Source organism: Staurois parvus, unplaced genomic scaffold, assembly GCF_062004578.1.
Source record: "Staurois parvus isolate SC_StPar_1 unplaced genomic scaffold, SC_StPar_1.0 ptg000140l, whole genome shotgun sequence".
NCBI lineage: Eukaryota > Metazoa > Chordata > Amphibia > Anura > Ranidae > Staurois > Staurois parvus.
The window spans coordinates 1,272,501-1,291,433 of record NW_028317936.1 but is presented as its reverse complement, the minus strand read 5'-3'; the positions used below and the strand labels follow the sequence as shown (position 1 = coordinate 1,291,433).

The 18,933-nt window shown below is 48.2% G+C and overlaps 1 protein-coding gene across 3 annotated transcripts in view; it reads left to right on the top strand.

The window, feature by feature from the left end:
* Positions 1-12: 12 nt before the first annotated feature.
* The window catches only part of RBM18 (RNA binding motif protein 18), a 47,671-nt gene continuing 28,750 nt past the window's right edge, over positions 13-18,933 (top strand). Inside the window, exons 1-2 of one of the 3 annotated variants that reach the window (XM_089673541.1) lie at positions 29-85; positions 18,466-18,758. The gene's annotated coding sequence lies outside the window, so the exon portion shown is untranslated. Of the gene's footprint in view, positions 86-5,328; positions 5,479-18,465; positions 18,759-18,933 lie in introns of all 3 variants that reach the window. The other 2 variants (XM_089673542.1, XM_089673540.1) reach the window with 2 other exon arrangements.

Here is an 18,933-nt window from a genome sequence, read left to right as displayed (position 1 = left end):
CCCTCGCCGTGAGGAAGGAGGTCGCGCTGCGATGACGTCAGCGGCTCGGCTGGGAGGATGATCGGCTGAACAGAGGGCCTCCCCGGTAAGCAGAGCCCGGGGTGGTGGGAAGGTGTATGGTGGGGGGGGGAGGGAGCGGTTTATGAGGGATATTTGGGGTCTGTATGCATTGTAAAGGGAAAAGTCCGGGGTCTTGACCTCCTGAGGGAGTTGTTGAAGGACTACAAGCCCCAGCAGGCCTAAGTAGGGACTGGTGATTGTGTGGCCCTCTCTCCCGGGGGCCCCTGTGTTGTCCCTGTCTGGAGCTCAGTGTTTCCTGGTCTATGTTATTGTGCTTCTTCTGATGGTAAATATGGGTGTAGTAGTTCTTAAAGGGGCAGAAACATTAATCGGCAATCTGTGCTGCGGTCCCCGGAGCTCCCCCGTATTGTCTGCGGTCCCCGGAGCTCCCCCTTTTTGTCTGCGGTCCCCGGGAGCTCCCCCGCATTGTCTGCTGTCCCCGGGAGCTCCCCCGTATTGTCTGCTGTCCCCGGGAGCTCCCCCGTACTGTCTGCGGTACCTGGGAGCTCCCCCTTTTTGTCTGCGGTCCCCGGGAGCTCCCCCGTATTGTCTGCGGTCCCCGGGAGCTCCCCCGTATTGTCTGCTGTCCCCGGGAGCTCCCCCGTATTGTCTGCTGTCCCCGGGAGCTACCCCGCATTGTCTGCAGTCCCCGGGAGCTCCCCCGTATTGTCTGCGGTCCCCGGGAGCTCCCCCGCTTTGTCTGCGGTCCCCGGGAGCTCCCCCGCATTGTCTGCGGTCCCCGGGAGCTCCCCCGCATTGTCTGCGGTCCCTGGGAGCTCCCCCGTATTGTCTGCGGTCCCCGGAGCTCCCCCGTATTGTCTGCGGTCCCCGGGAGCTCCCCCGTATTGTCTGCGGTCCCCGGGAGCTCCCCCGTATTGTCTGCGGTCCCCGGGAGCTCCCCCGTATTGTCTGCGGTCCCCGGGAGCTCCCCCGTATTGTCTGCGGTCCCCGGGAGCTCCCCCGTATTGTCTGCGGTCCCCGGGAGCTCCCCCGTATTGTCTGCGGTCCCCGAGAGCTCCCCCGTATTGTCTGCGGTCCCCAGGAGCTCCCCCGTATTGTCTGCGGTCCCTCTGAGCTCCCCCGTTTTGTCTGCGGTCCCCGGGAGCTCCCCCGTATTGTCTGCGGTCCCCGGGAGCTCCCCCGTATTGTCTGCGGTCCCCGGGAGCTCCCCCGTATTGTCTGCGGTCCCCGGGAGCTCCCCCGTATTGTCTGCGGTCCCCGGGAGCTCCCCCGTATTGTCTGCGGTCCCCGGGAGCTCCCCCGTATTGTCTGCGGTCCCCGGGAGCTCCCCCGTATTGTCTTCGGCCCCGGGAGCTCCCCCGTATTGTCTGCGGTCCCCGCGGCTCCCTTGTATTGTCTGCGGTCCCCGCGGCTCCCTTGTATTGTCTGCGGTCCCCGAGGCTCCCCCGTATTGTCTGCGGTCCCCGAGGCTCCCCCGTATTGTCTGCGGTCCCTGCGGCTCCCCCGTATTGTCTGCGGTCCCCGGGGCTCCCCCGTATTGTCTGCGGTCCCTGCGGCTCCCCCGTCTTGTCTGCGGTCCCCGGAGCTCCCCCGTATTGTCTGCGGTCCCTGCGGCTCGCCCGTATTGTCTGCGGTCCCTGCGGCTCGCCCGTATTGTCTGCGGTCCCTGCGGCTCGCCCGTATTGTCTGCGGTCCCCGGGAGCTCCCCCGTATTGTCTGCGGTCCCCAGAGCTCCCCCGTATTGTCTGCGGTCCCCGCGGCTTCCCCGTATTGTCTGCGGTCCCCGGAGCTCCTCCGTATTGTCTGCGGTCCCCGCGGCTCCCCCGTATTGTCTGCGGTCCCCGGAGCTCCCCCGTATTGTCTGCGGTCCCTGAGGCTCCCCCGTATTGTCTGCGGTCCCTGCGGCTCCCCCATCTTGTCTGCGGTCCCCGGGAGCTCCCCCGTCTTGTCTGCGGTCCCCGGAGCTCCCCCGTATTGTCTGCGGTCCCTGCGGCTCCCCCGTATTGTCTGCGGTCCCTGCGGCTCCCCCGTATTGTCTGCGGTCCCTGCGGCTCCCATGTATTGTCTGCGGTCCCCGGAGCTCCCCCGTATTGTCTGCGGTCCCCGCGGCTCCCCCGTATTGTCTGCGGTTCCCGGAGCTCCCCCGTATTGTCTGCGGTCCCCGCGGCTCCCCCGTATTGTCTGCGGTCCCTGCGGCTCCCATGTATTGTCTGCGGTCCCCGGAGCTCCCCCGTATTGTCTGCGGTCCCCGCGGCTCCCCCGTATTGTCTGCGGTTCCCGGAGCTCCCCCGTATTGTCTGCGGTCCCCGCGGCTCCCCCGTATTGTCTGCGGTCCCCGGAGCTCCTCCGTATTGTCTGCGGTCCCTGCGGCTCCCCCGTCTTGTCTGCGGTCCCCGGGAGCTCCCCCGTCTTGTCTGCGGTCCCCGGGAGCTCCCCCGTCTTGTCTGCGGTCCCCGGAGCTCCCCCGTATTGTCTGCGGTCCCTGAGGCTCCCCCGTATTGTCTGCGGTCCCTGCGGCTCCCCTGTATTGTCTGCGGTCCCTGCGGCTCGCCCGTATTGTCTGCGGTCCCCGGAGCTCCCCCGTATTGTCTGCGGTCCCTGAGGCTCCCCCGTATTGTCTGCGGTCCCTGCGGCTCCCCCGTATTGTCTGCGGTCCTTGCGGCTCCCCCGTATTGTCTGCGGTCCTTGCGGCTCCCCCGTCTTGTCTGCGGTCCCCGGGAGCTCCCCCGTCTTGTCTGCGGTCCCCGAGAGCTCCCCCGTATTGTCTGCGGTCCCCGGGAGCTCCCCCGTATTGTCTGCGGTCCCTGGAGCTCCCCCGTATTGTCTGCAGTCCCAGGAAGCCTGTCTGTCATGAAGCTATATATAATATATCATTATAATTTATGATATCATAATAATATACTTCTATAATAGTAATAATATAATTAACAATATTTTTAAAATCAATATAGTAATGTAACAGTACAATAATTACCACAATAGTCATATAATTATATTATAATGAATGAATAATGTAATAATAGAATTGTAATATAATTAATGATATTATGATATTGATTGATATAATTTATAACATAGTAATACAATAATTAATAACATAATAGTAATATAATTGATATAATATTTAATATAATAATGACATAGTGTAATAATATAATGATATAATAGTAATAATATAATAATTAACTATATTATTATAATATAGTGATTAACCATATTATAATGAATAATAATACAATAATTAATAACATACTTGTAATATAAATATACAGTACTATAATAATATAAAAATAAATAATGTAATGAAATAATATTATAATAATAATATAATAATTAAGGATACTATTCTAATAATATAGTGGTTAATTAACAATATAATAATTTATAATATAAAATAATCATATAATAGTAATACTGTAATAATTGATCTATTAATCTAATCATGATATAGTAGTAATAATGCTATATTAATATTATAGTGATTAATAACATAATAAAATAGTAATACTAATAATATAATAATTGATATCATAATAAAAATATAATAATATTTTACCAATGAATAATATAATAATAATATAATTTATATTGTAATAATAATAAAAATATAATAATATTTTACCAATGAGTAATATAATAGTAATAATATAATTTATATAATAATAATAAAAATATAATATTTTACCAATGAGTAATATAATAGTAATAATATAATTTATATAATAATAATAAAAATATAATATTTTACCAATGAGTAATATAATCGTAATAATATTTATATCGTAATAATAATAAAAATATAATAATATTTTACCAATGAGTAATATAATAGTAATAATATAATTTATATAATAATAATAATAATAATAAAAATATAATATTTTACCAATGAGTAATATAATCGTAATAATATTTATATCGTAATAATAATAAAAATATAATAATATTTTACCAATGAGTAATATAATAGTAATAATATAATTTATATTGTAATAATAATAAAAATATAATAATATTTTACTAATAAATAATATAATAGTAATAATATAATTTATATAATAAAAATATAATAATATTTTACCAATGAGTAATATAATAATAATACAATTTATATCATAATAATAATCAAAATATAATATTTTACTAATGAACAATATAATAGTAATAATATAATTTATATCATAATAATAATAATATAATAAAAAGATAATATTTTACCAATGAATAATATAATAATATAATTTATATCATAATAATAATAAAAATATAATAATAATATTTCACTAATGAATAATATAATAGTAATAATATAATAATTGTAATATTATCTTTCTATTTGATATTTGGTTCATTTAGTTTTGAAAGGATAAGTTTACCTTTTTGACAAAAACAATAAATGCACACTTTTTGCAAGTAAAAAAAATGTGCATTTATTCTTTTTGTCTGCAGGAGCGTGGAAAGCATTGCAGCGGGGATCAGTAGATGGCTGGTGCCACGCAGGTCTCCTGCAGACCTGTCAGAATATCTGCTTGCCGTACGGGATGTATGAACAAGCAGATCTACAGACAGGAAGCTTCAATGAACTACTACGGCGCTCCTCAGCACCATGATAGTTCATTGAAAACTACAAGCTGACAGCCGCTAAGGCTGCTGGGACTTGTAGTGCATTGATTCATGGATTGAATGACGTGGCTGTGTGGGCGGAGCCCCATTTGGCTGTGCTGTTTTCAAATCTGACAGTAGGGGGAGAGGTCAGGGGGAGGGGGCGGCTGCTGCTCTGGGAGGGGAGGGGGCGGCTGCTGCTCTGGGAGGGGAGGGGGCGGCTGCTGCTCTGGGAGGGGAGGGGGCGGCTGCTGCTCTGGGAGGGGAGGGGGCGGCTGCTGCTCTGGGAGGGGAGGGGGCGGCTGCTGCTCTGGGAGGGGAGGGGGTGGCTTCTGCTCTGGGAGGGGAGGGGGCGGCTGCTGCTCTGGGAACATGTTACATGCTCCACCCTAAAACTAGATGTAACATGTAACTTGTTCCCAAAGGTGAGCTTCTCCTTTAAATGCAGCCAGCAGGAAGACCCTTTTTATATGAGCCAGCATCGCCTCCTGCAATCTCCTTTACAGCAGCACTCAGACTGGGGGTGAGGTGTATAGGGCCGAGACCCCGTTCACATTGGGAGATATGAAATCACAGGCAGAATTGCGGTAAAACGCGCTGCGCATGTTTGAGCTCCCTTATCCTTATCGCGCCTCCCTTTGCGTGACGCGCGTATAAATCACCCTTTCAGCAGCGCAAGCGTTAACTGTCGTGATCTCTGAGCAGGGCCCGAATGGAAACGCATTGACAAGGAGCTGGCTGATAGGAGGAGAGAACAGAGGAATGTCCGCATCAGTCTGCTGCTGTGTGACGGGGCGGTGTAAATCTCAGGACTGGATGGACAGCTTTCCCTGTTGGATTCCTTCCTCTTTGCGGGTGAGTCTCGGTAGTCAGATGTGATGATGTGAGGCAGGGGTGTCAAACTGGGCGGCCCTCCGGCTGCTGCCAAACTACAAGTCCCATCATGCCTCTGCCTTTGGAAGTCATGCTTGTAACTGTCAGTCTTGCAATGCCTCATGGGACTTGTAGTTTGGCAACAGCTGGAGAGCCGCCGGTTTGACACCTGTGAGTTACAAGAGGCCGGACATGTATGTGTTAATGCGGAGCGCGCGGGCCAAGTTGTCCAAATAAACAGGAACATCCGCTTTCCCCAGGAAGATGCGAGGATCAGGCCTGCTCTTCGTACCAACCCCCCCCCCCCCTCCCCCGTCCTGATCCCACCCGCCAGACCATGTAATCGCTGTAAACAATGGTTTGTATGGGGAGCGGTTTTTGTCCCGCCGGCCGTTTCTTGGCCCGCGATTCGCAGTCCTGGTCTCCCCGAGACGACGGGGAATATTCCAGGGGGAGGGGATCTGATGGAGAACAGAATGTATGGATGACACATTACATGCAATCTGATTTCAATCTCAGTTTCCAGCAGAACAGAACCAGACTTACCTCGTGTGCTCCGCTCACGCAATCCGCGCTAATGATCTCTGACGAACTGCAGCCCTCCGCCGCTAATCACACGTCCCCTCCGCTCCTCCTCATCATCACCAGACAGATGCTGATCAACGCCGTGCAGGCTCAGCAAAAATAGGATTTAAAGTGGAGCTGTCATCGGGCACGCTCAGTAATGTCATTCAGACAGCTTTATTGACACTGCCCGCCCCCAGCGCGTTTCGTCTTCCTGGGCTCTCTGACACCTGATGAGACTCCAGAGCGGTGACACTTCTGATGCGTCGGTGTTTCACTTCCATTCATTGCGTCCCACTGAGATCACAGAACTTCCCCCTGACGATGCCTTCGTTTTCTTTTCTCACCGGAGGCATGTTTGTTCAGGCATCATCCAGGGTCGCCTTCTACAGCAGGGCTTGACAAATGTGCTTTTTTTTTTTTTTTTTTTAAATTTAGCGTAGTGTGGGTTGTCAGCGACTGGTGCAAGGCAACTTTTTGGTGACAAGCTTCGTGCAATGCGATTCGCCGCGCAACAACCACAGCAAAACCGCGCCATTGAAGAGAATGGAACCTGAACCTACATTTTGCGATCTCTGCGATTCTGCCTGGGTGTGAATGGAGGCGCCCTGGTTCACACGTAAGCGATTCTGGATGCGTTTTCAAACTCGCAGATTCGCGTGACAGGCTGGATATTAGGTGTTCCTTTATTGAGGTGGTTCACACAGATGCCATTCATATGCATTTTTGAGCGCCATTACGAAAAGGGTCGTGTGCGATTTTTGTAGCGGGGTGTTCCAGGCTCGCAAGCGATAGAGTCAATGGGGGGGGGGTATTGCATTGAAGTCAATGGGGGTGTTTTTGCATTGAAGTCAATGGGGGCGTTTTTACATTGAAGTCAATGGGGGGGCATTTTTGCATTGCAGTCAGGGGGAGGAATTTTTGCATTGCAGTATATGGGGGGGGGGGGCATTTTTGCATTGAAGTCAATGGGAGGTGTTTTTGCATTGCAGTCAATGGGAGGTTACTTTGCATTGAACTCAATGGGCGGCAGCAGTGCTTTGACGTCTATGGGAGGCGACTTTGCATTGAAGTCAGTGGGAGGCGACTTTGCATTGAAGTCAGTGGGAGGCGACTTTGCATTGAAGTCAGTGGGAGGCGACTTTGCATTGAAGTCAGTGGGAGGCGACTTTGCATTGAAGTCAGTGGGAGGCGACTTTGCATTGAAGTCAATGGGAGGCGTCTTTGCATTGAAGTCAATGGAGGCGTCTTTGCATTGAAGTCAATGGGAGGCGTCTTTGCATTGAAGTCAATGGGAGGCGTCTTTGCATTGAAGTCACTGGAAGGCGTCTTTGCATTGAAGTCACTGGAAGGCGTCTTTGCATTGGCGTCGATGGGAGGCGTCTTTGCATTGGCGCCGATGGGAGGCGTCTTTGCATTGGCGTCGATGGGAGGCGTGTTTGCATAGGCGTCGATGGGAGGCGTGTTTGCATAGGCGTCGATGGGAGGCGTCTTTGCGTAGGCGTCGATGGGAGGCGTCTTTGCGTAGGCGTCAATGGGAGGCGTCTTTGTGTTGGCGTCAATGGGAGGCGTCTTTGTGTTGGCGTCAATGGGAGGCGACTTTGCATTGGGGTCAATGGGAGGCGACCTGGTTAACGTGATCATTAGGGTTGGATGCCATGTAGGCAGCAGTTATGCTCGCCCTTCAGAGGATTTACCACCTCGTCCTGACCAGGCCATTTTTTTTGCGAAACGGCGCTGCATTACTTCAACTGACAATTGCGCGGTCATGCGACGCCTGTACGTAAATTTAATTTCTGTCATTCCCCCCCCCCCACAAACAGAGCTTTCTTTTGGTGGTATTTGATCGCCTGTGTGTTTTTATTTTTATGCGCTATAAACCAAAAAAAAAAGGCCAACCATTTTGAAAAAAAAACAATATTTTTGACTTTTTGCTATAAAACATGTCCAGTATAAAAAATTTAAAAAATCTAATTTCGTTTTAAATTTAGGTCAAAATGTATTCTGCAACATGTCTTTGTTAAAAAAAAAAATCCCAATACGTGCAAATTAATTTGGTTACGTGAAAGTTACAGCATCTACAAATGGCGGTATAGATAATGGAATTTTTTTTTTTCCTACTAGTAATCAGCGACTTTTAGCAGGACTGCGGCGGGCATTCTGACACTGGGGGGAACTAAATTGGTGTCAGTGACACCAATACAGTGATCAGTGGTAAAAAAAAAAAAAAAACAGCACTGACACTGTACTAATGGCACTGGACAGGAAGGGGTTAATGTGAGGGGCGATCAAAGGGTTAACTGTGCGATGGGCGTGTCTTACTAGGGGGTGGGGGGGGTTGGGCGTACTTCACAGTAAACCACAATGATCGGGATTGGCTGTGCTCAGCCATCCCGAGCAGTGTGCCCAAACTGACAGGGAGGAGGGTTGTTGGTAAACAATGCAGCTCTCCTCCCTGTCGGTGATCGTCTATAGTCAATGGGGAAATGACTAACTGCCACTGACATCCCCAGTGACACCAATGCAGTGATCAGTGCTAATAAAAAGCACTGACACTGTACTAACAGCACTGGGCAGGAAGGGGTTAACTTTTGGGGCGATCAAAGGGTTAACTGTGTGCTGTGTTTTACTAGGGAGACATGCTGTGCAGAGAGATACACAGCAGCATGTCCATGCTGACAGGGGAGAGACCTTCGTTGTTTACACACGGGTCTCTCCCCTGTCGGTTTTACCCGACGATTGCTGAGTGCCGGTTTGTGACCCTGTGATTGACATTTGTAGCCGCCAACAGCAGCGCGGGTAGGGAGGCGCGTGCACCCCCTACACGGAAATGCAAATCACACACACACATATATATAAAATAAATATTAATACATATAATAAATATATATACAGGGGTTAATGTGAGGGGCGATCAAAGGATTAACTGTGTATAGGAAGTGTTTTACTAGGGGGTGGGGTGGGGGGGTGCTTCACTGTAAGCACACTGATCAGGATGGCCATCCCGAGCTGACAAGGAGGAAGAATGTAAACAAAACAGTCTTCCTCCGCATCGGTGATTGTCGCTAATCACCGGGCGTCGGCGGGTAATCACCGGCCAGGACCCAGTGACTGACATCCGCGGCCGCGAATGGCATAGCGGGAAGGGCACGCGTGCACGGCTCGCGCGCACCCCCTACCTGGGAATGAAAACCACGTGTATATATGTGATTTTGCGCACCCGTGCCACTGTGTAGCAGTATATCTGCTATACGGCGGCGGGGAAGCTGTTAATGTACCTCAGTTGTAAAAATATACAAGCTCTCTTTGATCTGTAGAACAAAGCCTTACCTTAGCCTTTGGTAAATTTCTTAGAAAGCTTTTTCACTTCCTGGAATGTAGATAGAGGACAGAGGAACCAGTATGACCAGGAAGCAGAGTACTAGTGGATCTCTCATTAGCACACACATCCTGCGCTGACCTCATTAGCACACACCCTTCACCCATCAACTTTTTTTTTTTCTTCTTCAAAGTGTCCCCGGGATCTTTCCCCATGTGCATTTACCTGGCTACCTCAGCGTCTCTACAGATGGGCATAGGCCACATGCTAAACTCCCAGGGGCCGCATGCAGCCCATGGGAGACCCCTGATGTAGTGCAAGGGCCTGCTTGATTGAATACAGAGTGATTGGATAGATGCTGCGTCCTCCTATACAGTTTTGTTAAATCTAAAGGAGATTGTACAATCAGATTGTATAGTGTATGGCCGCCTTTCTACACCTAAAATGACCTATTTGCACTTTCAGTGTCAATTGTTAACGGCACACCAAACACAGAAAGAAGCGCACATTTTGCCACATAAAAAAAAAAACCGGGTGACAAATGCAGCAAAGAACGTGCAACCCGCACCACGTCAAAATGTCCCATGAGCTACTTTGCCCATCAAAATTAAACATCTGCCCTATGTGTGTTCCTGGAAAAACGAGCCAAAAAACATGCGTCCCCATCGTGTTTGTGTTGTCATCACGTGTTAAAGTGTTACTAAACCCACAACGGTGCAATCAGTCTGTATATGCGGTAAAGCATGCTTGTTATACTCACTGTGGAACCTAAAGGGTTAATCATTGTTTAAAAACGCTGTTTGATCCTGTCTTCTCTGATCCTCCCCTTCTTCCAGTGCCCCCTTCTTATCTCCTGATAAGACATCTCATGTAATGAAACTCAGCACATGCTCAGTTTGGTGTGTATTGCTAGAAAGGTGTTTTTTTTTCTTGGGAGAGTACATGTGATCAGCTCAAGGCCAATCAGTACTGTCCAGACAGAGGTCAGGGGTTCTGCATCCTCCTAGAGCAAAATGAAATCTCCTCCTACAAGCTGTAACCAGTGCTCGGCTGGACACTGATAGAAGTGACAAGACTGCTATATACTGCTGATGGGAAAAGCGATTTAGCAGTTTATATTTACTAAAATAATTGCATTTCCATGTTGTGTGTACTGTGGAAGACCGGATATAGTGAATGCAGGGTCCGGGGAGAGCGGATATAGTGAATGCGGGGTCCGGGGAGACCGGATATAGTGAATGCAGGGTCCGGGGAGAGCGGATATAGTGAATGCGGGGTTCGGGGAGACCGGATATAGTGAATGCAGGGTTCAGGGAGACCAGATATAGTGAATGCAGGGTCTGGGGAGACCAGATATAGTGAATGCAGGGTCTGGGGAGACCAGATATAGTGAATGCAGGGTCTGGGGAGACCAGATATAGTGAATGCAGGGTCCGGGGAGACCAGATATAGTAAATGCGGGGTCCGGGGAGAGCGGATATAGTGAATGAAGGGTCCGGGGAGACTGGATATAGTGAATGCAGGGTCTGGGGAGACCAGATATAGTGAATGCAGGGTCCGGGGAGAGCAGATATAGTGAATGCAGGGTCCGGGGAGACCAGATATAGTGAATGCAGGGTCCGGGGAGAGCGGATATAGTGAATGCAGGGTCCGGGGAGAGCGGATATAGTGAATGCGGGGTCCGGGAGAGCAGATATAGTGAATGCAGGGTCCGGGGAGACCGGATATAGTGAATGCAGGGTTCGGGGAGAGCGGATACAGTGAATGCGGGGTCTGGGGAGACCAGATATAGTGAATGCAGGGTCCGGGGAGAGACCAGATATAGTGAATGCAGGGTCAGGGGAGAGACCAGATATAGTGAATGCGGGGTCCGTGGACATAAGGAACGCGGGGTCCAGGGAGAGCGGATATAGTGAATGCAGGGTCAGGGGAGAGACCAGATATAGTGAATGCAGGGTCCGGGGAGACCGGATATAGTGAATGCAGGGTCCGGGGAGACCAGATATAGTAAATGCGGGGTCTGGGGAGAGCGGATATAGTGAATGAAGGGTCCGGGGAGACTGGATATAGTGAATGCGGGGTCCAGGGAGAGCAGATATAGTGAATGCAGGGTCCGGGGAGAGCGGATATAGTGAATGCAGGGTCCGGGGAGAGCGGATATAGTGAATGCGGGGTCCGGGGAGAGCAGATATAGTGAATGCAGGGTCCGGGGAGACCGGATATAGTGAATGCAGGGTCCTGGGAGACCAGATATAGTGAATGCAGGGTTCGGGGAGAGCGGATACAGTGAATGTGGGGTCTGGGGAGACCAGATATAGTGAATGCAGGGTCCGGGGAGACCAGATATAGTGAATGCAGGGTCAGGGAGAGACCAGATATAGTGAATGCGGGGTCTGGGGACAGTGGATATAGTGAATGCAGGGTCAGGGGAGAGACCGGATATAGTGAATGCAGGGTCCGGGGAGACCAGATATAGTGAATGCAGGGTCCGGGGAGACCAGATATAGTGAATGCAGGGTCCAGGGAGAGCGGATATAGTGAATGCAGGGTCCAGGGAGAGCGGATATAGTGAATGCGGGGTCCGGGGGAGAGCGGATATAGTGAATGCAGGGTCCGGGGGAGAGCGGATATAGTGAATGCAGGGTCCGTGGGAGAGCGGATATAGTGAATGCAGGGTCCGTGGGAGAGCGGATATAGTGAATGCGGGGTCCGGGGGAGAGCGGATATAGTGAATGCTGGGTCTGGGGAGACCAGATATAGTGAATGCGGGGTCCGGGGGAGAGCGGATATAGTGAATGCAGGGTCCGGGGGAGAGCGGATATAGTGAATGCAGGGTCCGGGGGAGAGCGGATATAGTGAATGCAGGGTCCGGGGGAGAGCGGATATAGTGAATGCAGGGTCCGGGGAGAGCGGATATAGTGAATGCAGGGTCCGTGGGAGAGCGGATATAGTGAATGCAGGGTCCGTGGGAGAGCGGATATAGTGAATGCGGGGTCCGGGGAGAGCAGATATAGTGAATGCAGGGTCCGGGGAGACCAGATATAGTGAATGCAGGGTCCGGGGAGAGCGGATATAGTGAATGCAGGGTCCGGGGAGAGCGGATATAGTGAATGCGGGGTCCGGGAGAGCAGATATAGTGAATGCAGGGTCCGGGGAGACCGGATATAGTGAATGCAGGGTTCGGGGAGAGCGGATACAGTGAATGCGGGGTCTGGGGAGACCAGATATAGTGAATGCAGGGTCCGGGGAGAGACCAGATATAGTGAATGCAGGGTCAGGGGAGAGACCAGATATAGTGAATGCGGGGTCCGTGGACATAAGGAACGCGGGGTCCAGGGAGAGCGGATATAGTGAATGCAGGGTCAGGGGAGAGACCAGATATAGTGAATGCAGGGTCCGGGGAGACCGGATATAGTGAATGCAGGGTCCGGGGAGACCAGATATAGTAAATGCGGGGTCTGGGGAGAGCGGATATAGTGAATGAAGGGTCCGGGGAGACTGGATATAGTGAATGCGGGGTCCAGGGAGAGCAGATATAGTGAATGCAGGGTCCGGGGAGACCAGATATAGTAAATGCAGGGTCCGGGGAGAGCGGATATAGTGAATGCAGGGTCCGGGGAGAGCGGATATAGTGAATGCGGGGTCCGGGGAGAGCAGATATAGTGAATGCAGGGTCCGGGGAGACCGGATATAGTGAATGCAGGGTCCTGGGAGACCAGATATAGTGAATGCAGGGTTCGGGGAGAGCGGATACAGTGAATGTGGGGTCTGGGGAGACCAGATATAGTGAATGCAGGGTCCGGGGAGACCAGATATAGTGAATGCAGGGTCAGGGAGAGACCAGATATAGTGAATGCGGGGTCTGGGGACAGTGGATATAGTGAATGCAGGGTCAGGGGAGAGACCGGATATAGTGAATGCAGGGTCCGGGGAGACCAGATATAGTGAATGCAGGGTCCGGGGAGACCAGATATAGTGAATGCAGGGTCCAGGGAGAGCGGATATAGTGAATGCAGGGTCCAGGGAGAGCGGATATAGTGAATGCGGGGTCCGGGGGAGAGCGGATATAGTGAATGCAGGGTCCGGGGGAGAGCGGATATAGTGAATGCAGGGTCCGTGGGAGAGCGGATATAGTGAATGCAGGGTCCGTGGGAGAGCGGATATAGTGAATGCGGGGTCCGGGGGAGAGCGGATATAGTGAATGCTGGGTCTGGGGAGACCAGATATAGTGAATGCGGGGTCCGGGGGAGAGCGGATATAGTGAATGCAGGGTCCGGGGGAGAGCGGATATAGTGAATGCAGGGTCCGGGGGAGAGCGGATATAGTGAATGCAGGGTCCGGGGGAGAGCGGATATAGTGAATGCAGGGTCCGGGGGAGAGCGGATATAGTGAATGCAGGGTCCGGGGAGAGCGGATATAGTGAATGCAGGGTCCGTGGGAGAGCGGATATAGTGAATGCAGGGTCCGTGGGAGAGCGGATATAGTGAATGCGGGGTCTGGGGAGACCAGATATAGTGAATGCGGGGTCCGGGGAGAGAGCGGATATAGTGAATGCGGGGTGCGGGGAGAGAGCGGATATAGTGAATGCGGGGTCCGTGGGAGAGTGGATATAGTGAATGCGGGGTCCGGGGAGAGTGGATATAGTGAATGCGGGGTCCGGGGAGAGTGGATATAGTGAATGCAGGGTCTGGGGAGAGCGGATATAGTGAATGCAGGGTCTGGGGAGAGCGGATATAGTGAATGCAGGGTCTGGGGAGAGCGGATATAGTGAATGCGGGATCCAGGGGACAGCGGATATAGTGAATGCAGGGTCCGGGGGAGAGCGGATATAGTGAATGCGGGGTCTGGGGAGAGCGGATATAGTGAATGCGGGATCCAGGGGACAGCGGATGTAGTGAATGCAGGGTCCGGGGGAGAGCGGATATAGTGAATGCAGGGTCCGGGGTTTAGTAGCACTTTAAAGGCACCCCAAGTGTGGCAAACGCACCAAAAACTGCGTTACCGCTCCGTGCTCCACTTCATGAAAAGCTCTGGGGCTTTTGTTGCTTTTGTTGTTCCGATTGTTGCTTGTTTGGCAGCCCGTTCAATTGAATAGGCTGCCCCAGGGTGAATAAAAATCGATGATTTATAAAAAAAAAAAAAAGAAAAAAAAATCAATTTTTTTTTTTTTAATTTAAATCACTTTTTTTTTTTTTAATCTAAATTTGACTTTTTTGAGTTTTATCAAATTTATTTCAATAAAATGCTTTTGGAGTAAAAAATTATCTAAAGATAGTTTTCAATTTAGGACATTAATCATGGCGTTTATTCAGCATGAAATGGAACTTAGTTATGTAGCATGAGGCTGAATATTTTGCAATATTCACATTTTTGGTGAACTCATTCAATGAATCCAAGCTCTGCAGGCTGAGATCACATTCACCGCATTGATGCATTCACACGATTTCACAGGAACCACGAGAAAAAACATGAAATGAAAGAATGGGAGTCGTTCTCACGCTGTGTGATGAACCTGAAATCGGTTCTGATAGCGATTGTTTTACTAACCTGACAGCTTATTATTCTAAAAAGGAAACCTTCATTCGGTTTGCAAATATTAAAGATTCAACTACCAGCAAGAACGAGTCGGATTCCTTACATTTAACCCTTTCAATACCGGCCACTTATTCCCCCTTTCTGCCCAGGCCAGCTTTCAGCACTGTCACACTTTGAATGACAACTGCGCGGTCATGCGACACTGTACCCATATGAAATATTTATCTTTTTTTTTTTCACATAAATAGAATTTTCTTTTGGTGGTATTTAACCATTTGACGCCCGGCCAATAGCCGTATGGTGTCCGGAAAAATGCACTAGCTTTCCGGGAGGCCGACATATGGTGTACTCCCGCACATGCGCAGTTCGTGCGCTTGCAGAGACGCGCAGGGGCGCAATCTGTCACCGGCCGTGTTCCTCGGACACGGCCGATGACAGATCTGAGTATCGGCCCTGTTTCCGGTACCATGTGACCTGCTGTGACCAATCACAGCAGGTCACATGACAGTTGTATACAATGGATGGCTTCATTCATGCCATCCATTGTATACTAGTGTCTAGCTGTGAATGGTCACAGCTAGTCACATGCACATGTCATGTGATTAGCTGTGTCCAAATCACAGCTAAGCACAAAAAAAAAAAAACCCTGAATGAATCGATGTCATTCAGGTAAATGCTTGCTTATAGCAAAGTAATTCTTTGCTATAAGCAAATTGTATAAAAAAAAAATAAAAAAATATACTGATCACTTCCCCAAAGTAGTACAATGTTACTATGGTAACATTGTACTACTTTGGCATAGTAAAATATGAAAAAAAAATCTTAAAAAAAAGAAAACAAATGTAATAAAAAATTAAAAAAAATATATATTTTTTTTTTTCATACTGTCACCAGTCAGTGTCCCTGATCACCGCCATGCCAGTTATATGATGACGCTGTACTGCACTGGTGACAATATGTAAAAAAAAAATAGTAAAATAATTTTTTTTATTTTTTCATTTTCCAAAAAATTATGACAAAAAAAATACAACTTCAAAAAACTCGCCATTCCTCTTATGAAGTACGTCCGACTGTCTACTCTGCAAAAAGGGGTCATTTGGGGGATATCTGTAGTGTTCTGACATTTGGGGGATATCTGTACTGTCCTGACATTTGGGGGATATCTGTACTGTCCTGACATTTGGGGGATATCTGTACTGTCCCGACATTTGGGGGATATCTGTACTGTCCTGACATTTGGGGGATATCTGTACTGTTCTGACATTTGGGGGATATCTGTACTGTCCTGACATTTGGGGGATATCTGTACTGTCCTGACATTTGGGGGATATCTGTACTGTCCTGACATTTGGGGGATAGCTGTACTGTCCTGACATTTGGGGGATATCTGGACCGTCATGACATTTGGGGGATATCTGTCCTGTCCTGACATTTGGGGGATATCTGTACTGTCCTGACATTTGGGGGATATCTGTACTGTCCTGACATTTGGGGGATATCTGTACTGTTCTGACATTCTTGGACCTCAAGAAATTAGATTGGCTGTCAGTACTTCAGGATTGATCAATATTCAGATCTATACCATAGTTTGTGAACTCTATAACTTTCCTACAAACTAAAAAATACATCCTAATTTGGGTTATTTTCACCAAAGACATGTAGCAGAATACATCTCGGCCTAAATTTATGAAGAACAATTATTTATTTGTAAACTTTTATAACAGAAACAAAGAAAAACATGTTTTTTTTTCAAAATTTTAGGTCTTTTTTTGTTAATTTAGCAAAAAATAAAAACCCCAGCGGTGATTAAATACCACCAAAAGAAAGGTCTAGTTGTGTGAAGAAAATGATAAAATTTTAGCTTGGGTACAATGTTGTATGACCGCGCAATTGTCATTCAAAGTGTGAGAGCGCTGAAACCTGAAAAATGGCCTGGGCAGGAAGGGGGTAAAATTGCCCGGTATTGAATTGGTTAATCACCGCTGGGATTTTTTATTTTTTGCTAAATAAAACAAAAAACACCTGAAACCTTTGAAAAAAAAAACACACTTTTCTTTGTTTCGGTTACAAAATTTTGCAAATAAATAACATTTCTTTGTAAATTTAGGTCAACATTTATTCTGCCACATTTCTTTGAAAATAATAATAATTGAATTTGTATTTTTTTTTTTTTTATTATATTTGTTTTCTTTTTTTTTTACTATTTTATTTTTCATCACACTGTGACCAAAGCAATACAATGTTACCATAGTAACACTGAACTACTCTGAGTAAGTGATCAGGGTTTTTTTATTACACATTATGATTGCTAATACCAATGTATTTAATTGATTTATATTGTAAAGCGCTGAGCAAACTGTTGACGCAATATAAATCCTTTATATAATAATAATAATAATATTTGCAATCATTGTTACTGAATGAAACTGATACATTCAGTCTTTTTTTTTTTTGTGATTAGCTGTGATTGGGCAAAGCTGAGCACATGATACAGATGGGCTGTGATTGACCCTGTTTGTATCATGTGACTGCCTTGACCAGTCGCAGCTAACAACACAATTGTATACATTGGATGGCATGACAGGAAGCCATCCATTGTATACAATTGATGTGATTGGTCACAGCAGTCATATGACACTGGCAACGGGCCGGTGTAGCGATGTGTCACTGGCTGTGTCTCAGCCGGAGACAGATCGCACCACTGCGCGACCGCGTGAGCAGCTCGTTATGACAGGACGTCATATGACGCCCAGTCACAACGGCGAGTGTCCTGCCCGTCCGTCAATCTGCTATAGGCCAGGCAGGAACATGTTAAAGAGCACCTCTCATTTTAGATCCATCATGGCAGCGCCTGTTAGCGGGCATCCACTCACCTGCTGCCGCCACGTCCCTCACGTTGTTGCGTCACTGCGCATCACCAGCCGTCCCATTAAAGTGAATGGGACTGTCGGTGAGTCAACAGCGGGTCAGAGGAGGAGCCGCTGCGGGACAGAGATGACAGCTGCTCTTTAACCCCTTCCCGCCGGCGCCTCCCGGAACTTTAAGAGTTTCAGAAGCCGGGAGGCATGGTGGGCTGGGCTTGGTTTAGGGATCATGTGACCGCCGTGACGTGTCATCACGGCAGTCACATGATCGGGAAAGGTCCCGATCGAAAGAGCAGATTGGGACCTTTCCGTGAGCACCGGACATGTGTGCTGGGAGTGCGCAGGGCGTGCGCTCTCAGCACATATGTTTCTTCTTACATGAATGTGAACGTGCGGCTGCTCGGCGTCTAGGCCCAGACGCCGGGAGGCCACACATTTGTGTGCGGCCGGCGTAAAGGGGTTAAATTGTGATTTAAATCAATCAACTTGATTTAAATCAAATCCACCCTGGGCTGCCCTGTGCGTGACGAGTGAAACCGCTCCAAAACACCCAATACAAATGCATGCGGGAATGTGAGTCTTCACTAAGTGGAGATGTGAATGGGGCCCGTCTCCATCCACTCCCTCCTATGTACTTGTATAAAGATGGCCATACACTATGCAATCTGATTGTACAATTTCCTTTAGATTTACCAGAACTATGGAATAGGAGGACCCATCTGAACAAATCCATTCAACTGATATCAAATCAGACCGGCCCTTGCACTACATAGCTGATGGGAGGAAGGTAGTATTGTAATGAGGGAGGTGTGGTCCAGAGTGATGAACACGCCCTGGCACACCTTCTTCTGTGATGCAACAAGGAAGTGAAGGCTTCTGGGAGGTGGCCTACGGGAAGCGAATGCTGAGATATCGTCAACAGGAAATCAGTTTAAAATCTCACAGAAACTGACAAAAAAATGAAACGTCCCGTGGATGAGGTAAGTGAGAGAAAAGCACATCGGGATGGCTGGGCCGGAACTGGCGTTGGTGAACGCTTCTATTTATTATGAAAAGTGAAATTCCGCCCGAAAAAGTGAACTTTTCCTTTAAAATAAAGTTGTGTCGGTTGTAAATAGCATAATGTGAAAACAGAAATTTGATGGAGTAAAAAGA